A 7,026-nucleotide genomic window follows, 5' to 3' on the forward strand; every position below is an offset into this window, starting at 1 on the left:
TGCGGGAGCGGGGAGCGCAGACCGGCGAGCGGCGGCAGGAGGCGGCGGCGCTGGGCGGCGCCGAGGCCCAGGGGCCGCCGGAGCCAGCGGGAGCCCGTGCCCATCGTCTCCCCTTGCCCCCCACGCTGTCGCCGGCATCGGTCCCAGCGGCGCGGAGAGAAAGGTACCGTGTGCCCTCGCCGGGTCCCTTTGAGACCTCTCCTCATCCCAGGACCGGCGTCCCCTACTCTCGAGGGCCCTCTCATCCCGGGAGGACCGTGTCGCGGGTGGGAGCGCCCCCAGGTCGCTGTCTGTTTGGGGAGGAGTCCCAGACGGAGCGCGTTGACCCCTTTTCTGCGGCCTCTGGGGAAGCCGGCGCGGGAGGGGGGGTCTCCTTCCTGGGGCACCTCTCTTGTCTCTTTCCTTCAGTTGCTTCCATAGAATATAGAACTTTGGTGGGAGGAGGCAGAGAACTTTCTCGTCTTTGCTCGTTCCCCTCCTCTTTCTCCAGTGAGCTCAAAGAGTTTGTAGAAAGTGGGGGGCGGGGCGGGGGTCCCAGACCGGACGCGGAGGCCGGCCGTCTTCGGGCGTAAGGGAGGGTCCCGTCTGGTGGCCAGCGTCCCCCGCCGTCCCTGGGCCTGCGGGCCGGCCTCCGAGTGACCGGGCTCGGCTCGGACGCCACAGCAGCCTGACCCCTTCCCTCACCCCTTCGAGGACCACAAAGGGCTGCAGGCGCCGGACCGTGGGGCTGCCCTACCCCGGGGATGTCCTCTCTGGCTGGACTTAAGCTCTGTAAAGAGTTAGCAAGTGGCATATCCCGGGCCCAAGGGAGCGAGCACATTGTTTGGTTTGAGTTCAGACATCAGCTCCCGGACACTTGTCTTGGAAATTTCAGTGTGGTGCTTCCGGTAGATTTGAGGAGCGGGAGGGGAAGTGGAGTCTTATTTGTGACCCTAGAGGAGCGTCCGTTTCCTAGAGCGGGTCAAGAATGTTTTCCCGGGGCTTACCTGGTGGCACAGTAGTTAAGAATCCACCTGCCAATGCAGGGGACACGGGTTCGAGCCCTGCTCCAGGAAGATCCCACATGTCGCAGAGCAACTAAGCCCGTGTGCCACAACTACTGAGCCTGTGCTCTAGAGCCTGTGAGCCACAATTACTGAAGCCCGCGTGCTCCGCAACAAGAGAAGCCACCGCGGTAAGAAGTCTGCACACTGGAAAGAAGAGCAGCCCCTGCTCACTGCAACTAGAGAAAGCCCGCGTGCAGCAACAAAGACACAACACAGACCAAAAAGAAAAAAAAAGAATGTTTTCCCTAAAGCAGGGTGAGATGGTTTAAGTGGTGGTTGAGAGATCCCCTTTGGGGTCATGAGATTGAGTCTTGATTGAGTCTTGAGTCTTGTTAGGTGTGTGACATTAGAAAACCCACTTCTTTAAACCTCAGTTTTTAGAATTGTAAACTGGGTGTATTATACATAACCTGGGGGTACGGCTGTAGAAATTAAATGAAATGATGCAAGTGAAAAGCTTGGCATAGTGCTCTTGAAGGTTGGGCATCCTTTTTGTGAGTCTGTTGGATGATGATATTCATTCACGTTGAGCTAATGTCTGTTAGGCCAATGGAAGTGGGAAGCACTTGGGCAGTGAACACAAACACCCCTGGGTCCACGGTGGTCCCACAGTGTACTGATGGTCTCTGACGGAGTTTCCCATCCTTAAAATAGCAATAGCAACCTGTTGTTCTCCTGCTGTAGTAGGTGCTGGACTATACATATTTATCTTTCATCATCCCTAGCAGGTGCTTAGTATCTGGTAAATGAAGAATTTTTTTTTTTTGATTAGGGATATAAATTAAAATTGGAAGAGTTTTCTGCCCTCTAGGTCCTAAATGAGATGGGGAGAGTGGAAGAAGGGTGTAAAGGAGTAAGAGCCCTGAAAACAATTGGTTGCATGTTGTTGGGAGGTATAAACCAAGGGTGATAACAAAATGCTAATTTGCTGACTCCTTGTTCGGTGGTGGCACCAAAAATTAACCTTAGCTTCCCACTCAAACTCATCAGCCTCTCCAGAGCCCCTCCAGATAAGCATATAATCCAAGTAAAAGCAGACGGCTTGTGATCCAACTCTGCTCAGAGACGAAGTACTCTTTCAACTCCCAAGGCCCTCACATATTGAAATTTTGGTGCTGCCACTGTGGACTATATCATACATTTAGAAAGTATCAAACGGAGAGGTACAAATTAAAGAATAAGAACACAAGGCACACCCAAGTACCCATCACCCAGCTGAAGAACCAGGGCATCCTCAGAACCTTGCAGGCCCAAGCACTTCTCCCTGTGGCATTCCACTTACTTCTCTCTCTCTCCCCAAGGAACTGATAGTCTGGATTTTGTGTTTATTTTCCCTTTGCTTTTCACCTTAATATCTTTCATGAAAAACTCTGTGGAAGGGAAGTTTCCAAACAAGCCTTTCCACAATAACCTGGAGCATTTCTGTAGAACGTAAAAGCAGGATATTGAGAGTAAGATGCAAACCACAGAAAGCTGAAAGTATCAAAGTGCTGGGATGGGCAGGCTGGCTGTCAGGGTCTGCCCCCAGTTTCCTTTGGCACAGGTTCTGTGGGTGTGTTCTGTCTGTGTCAGGGAGGGCCAGTCTCTTCCAACATAGCTTGGAGGCTATAATTTTGAAAGCTTTGCTTGAGTCTCTAAGAATTGGAAAAACAGTAATTAGTGTGCATGTGTTTTAGAAGTGTTTAAAAAAAATACCAGTTTTCCAGGGGACATTGTATGGGATTTGAAGGATTAAGCCAGCTGAGAGTGACCTTTAAAAATGGTTTTAACCTAAATTCTTCTTTTTCTGGTTATGATATTTGTGTTAGGGACCTTAAGTTATTCCTTTGGGCTGAATCACAGGTCTCCTCAGTGAATCTTACACATTCTGACATTTGTTGGTTAAGGCAAAGATTCCTAAACTTGGTTCATGGCCCCCTTAGTATCTAAGTAATTTTTTCAGTGTCCCTAGATTTAGGGAGTTAGTAGTAGTTAGGTTGAAATAACGTAATAAGTATTTATATCCTAACAACATACAAGCTGTTTGAAAAAAAAGAATGCACGTAAACTGAGAGAAAAAAATTTATATCATTCTTAAATAACCACAGCTACAAAGAGGATGTGTGTGTGTGTGTGTGTGTGTGTGTGCTGCACACACAAACTTGGGATCAGATTGGATCCGAATCTCATTTCCTGTCCCACGTTAATTTTTCTGCAGCACTTGCTTTTTATCACAGCAACCACTGAAAACCCAAGCTTTGCAGAGATATGATGTCATTGATAGGAATGTAATGGGATCTGATGTTGAAGCTGTGGACTCCTCCAGTCTGTAAGTTCAGTGTCCAGCACATTGAGTACACGTGTTTCCCTTGAAATTTTCAAAAATCCTACGTTTCCCCTGTGCATTTTCTACAGCTCCTGAGTTCCTTGGCACACAGTTGGGGAATTGTTGGTCTAAGGTAAAACCCCCTTCCCAAGAGAGATCAGTTACTAAGGAAGGTGTCTGCCTGAAGTAGCCCCAGGTTAAGCTTCTGGGTGCAGTGGGCTACATCTCGGTTTTCTCCTCTGTGTAAAATGGAGTGGCTAGAGCCTTCCTCATAAGGGTCATTCAGAGGATTAAACTAGATAACATATGTAAAACCATCTACTAAAGCCCTGGAATATAATGGAGTCTCAAGAAATGGTAGCTGTTTTAATGATTGTTAAATAGTAATAAATGAATGTCCAGTAACAGGTGTATGTCATTGTCCCTATTTAAGAATAGCCAGTACTTGAAATCTCAACCTTAGCAAATAAAACAATGAGGTAATTAGTTCACATTATAGGATGATTTATCATTTTCAAACAGAAAACTCTGGTGTACCATTGTGACACTTTTTGATTTTTCAGACCATCCTTGGAATACTCACTTTTATTTGCCACCATGTGCCCTGGTTTGGGGAGGAGGTCATAACTGATTGGATTGAGCCTGAACTTTGTCATAAGACAAAGTCTTGGGAAGTTTGGGTGTAGGTTACAGGCCAAGAAATGTTTCAAGTAGGATTTAATTTCCGCATATACTTTTGGCACAGAGAGCAGATAATCTTTTCAGATTAAACAGTTTTTATTAAATTGTAGAGCATCCCATGATAATTCCTATCAATAAGTGGTACTTGTTAATCCTCCAAGGAAAGGTTGACTTGGATAGCGATGTTACAGATGGCTGTCACGGTGCCTTTTAGGTAACGTAGACCTTTCCTCCCTTGTCCTATTCCTTGCCCAGATCCCAAGCGTAAGCTAGGACCTGGTGATATTTTAACAATTTGTGAGAATACACTCAATAGTGATGTTTCCCTAGCATAGTTGTAGATTCTTATTGTTGCTTTCTTCAGTCATTTATCATTGGGAAGCCTATATAGAACCATAGGTGATGCTTCCAAATTGACATAAAATTTTTTTGTTTGTTTTGGTTTATAATGTTGAGGGTTTTTTTCTCCCTCTATAAAATTTGGATATATGTTTGTGTGTGAGAAAGTATTTGATTCTTCTGAACTGATAATTCCATTTTTTCCATTTCACGCCCATCTATAAATTATCAGCATTATTTTTACTTAACATATTGCTCCTTTCTTAAAAAATAAGAATTTCATATCTTGCCTTGGGTTAAGCTGATTATATTTAACACTCAACATCTTTTTTTTCTAAAGTATAGCTGACTTAACAATATTATATTAGTTTCAGGTATACAACATGGTATATTTTTATAGATAATACTCAATGCCTTATGGTTTTAGGGTATAAAGTAGAAAACTGAATTGTAGATAATAAAATGTGGATTAGAATGAATTGCTTTCTACTTTTTGTCTGCAACTCTTAATTAAAAGAAAATTGAGAGTCAGAAAGTTTGAGCATCCGTTTAACTATTAGAATCTGATACTAGGGACAAAGTGCTTTGCAAAATGCTTGACTCTTTTTCTTAAAGGCTATAATCCATTTATAGTTATTATAAAATATTGGCTATATTCTCTATGTTGTACAATATGTTCTTGTAGCTTATTTTATACCTAATAGTTTGTATCTCTTAGTCCCCTACCGCTATACTGCCCCTCTTCCCTTCCTCTTCCCACTGGTAACCATTAGTTTGTTCTCTGTATCTGTGAGTCCCCTTCTTTTTTTTGTTGTATTCACTAGTTTGTTGTATTTTTTAGGTTCCACATATAAGTGATACCATACAGTATTTGTCTTTCTCTGTCTGACTTATTTCACTTAGCATAATGCCCTCCAAGTCCATCCATGTTGCTGTAAATGGCAAAACTTCATTCTTTTTTATGGCTGAATGATATTCCTATGTGTTTATGTATGTATATACCACATCTTCTTTATCCGTTCATGTTTTTATTAATACATTTATTTATTTATTTATTTATTTATTTATTTTGGACTGTGTTGGGTCTTTGTTGCTGCGTGCAGGCTTTCTCTAGTTGTGGTGAGCGGGGGCTACTCTTCATTGCAGTGCGTGGGCTTCTCATTGCGGTGGCTTCTCTTGTTGCAGAGCACGGGCTCTAGGCACGCTGGCTCAGTAGTTGTGGCACGCAGGCTCTAGAGCACAGGCTTAGTAGTTGTGGCACACGGGCTTAGTTGCTCTGTGGCATGTGGGATCTTCCTGGACCAGGGCTCGAACCTGTGTCCCCTGCATTGGCAGGCGGGTTCTCAACCACTGCACCACCAGGGAAATCCTATCCATTCATCTGTTGATGGACACTTAGGTTGCTTCCATATCTTGGCAATTGTAAATAATGCTGCTATGAACATGGGGGTGCATGTATCTTTTCGAGTTAGTGTTTTTGTTTTTTTCAGATATTTACCTAGGAGTGGAATTGCTGGGTCATGTGGTAGTTCTATTTTTAGCTTTTTGAGAAACCTCCATATTGTTTTCCATAGTGGCTGCACTAGTTTTCATTCCCACCAACAATGCAAGAGGGTTCCCTTTTCTCCACACCCTCTCCAGCATTTGTTATTTGTGTTCTTTTTGATGATAGTCATGCTGACAGGTGTGAGGTGATGTCTTATTGTGGTTTTGATTTGCATTTCCCTGATGATTAGCAATATTGGCATCTTTTCATGTGTCTGTTGACCATCTGGGAACTGCTTGACTCTTAATATCTTTATGTAAAACTAGGAAAGGGTATGTAAGGAGGAAAAGATTTAATTTAAATTTGGGAGTTTATTGGTAGCTGAATGGACTTAATTTCATCTACATCACTGATTTCTCTTCAGTTCCAGAATGGAGATTATGGGAAATATTTCTGTCCATGATAGTAAAAAGCATTCTTTAAAAAAAGGTGGATTTGGGACTTCCCTGGTGGCGTAGTGGTTAAGAATCCACCTGGCAATGCAGGAGACATGGGTTTGAGCCCTGGGTCGGGGAGATTCCACATGCTGCGGAGCAGCTAAGCCTGTACGCCACAACTGCTGAATCCTGCACGCCTAGAGCCCGTGCTCCGCAACAAGAGGAGCCACTGCAGTGAGAAGCCCTCGCACTGCCACGAAGAGTAGCCCCCGCTCGCCGCAACTAGAGAAAGCCTGCATGCAGCAACAAAGACCCAATGCGGCCAAAAATTAAATAAATAAATGAATTTATAAAAAAATAAAAAAAGGTGAATTTAATGGAGATAGATGTCAGCAGATAGTAACTAAGAATGGAGAAGTAGTTCGGAGTAAACTAGTATTAATAGCTGAACAGGAATCAGCAAGGCTTTTTTTTTGTTGTTGTTGTTTTATTTTTGTTTTTGTAAAGGACATATGCTTTGAGAAATGTTTGTAAAACGACTAAATACAGAAGAATAAGGTCGGGCTTCCCTGGTGGCGCAGTGGTTGGGAGTCCGCCTGCCGATGCAGGGGACGCGGGTTCGTGCCGCGGAGCGGCTGGGCCCGTGAGCCATGGCCGCTGAGCCTGCGCGTCCGGAGCCTGTGCTCCGCGACGGGAGAGGCCACAACAGGGAGAGGCCCGCGTACGGCAAAA

This window comes from Lipotes vexillifer, unplaced genomic scaffold (genome assembly GCF_000442215.2).
Source record: "Lipotes vexillifer unplaced genomic scaffold, Lipotes_vexillifer_v1.1 scaffold1242, whole genome shotgun sequence".
NCBI lineage: Eukaryota > Metazoa > Chordata > Mammalia > Artiodactyla > Lipotidae > Lipotes > Lipotes vexillifer.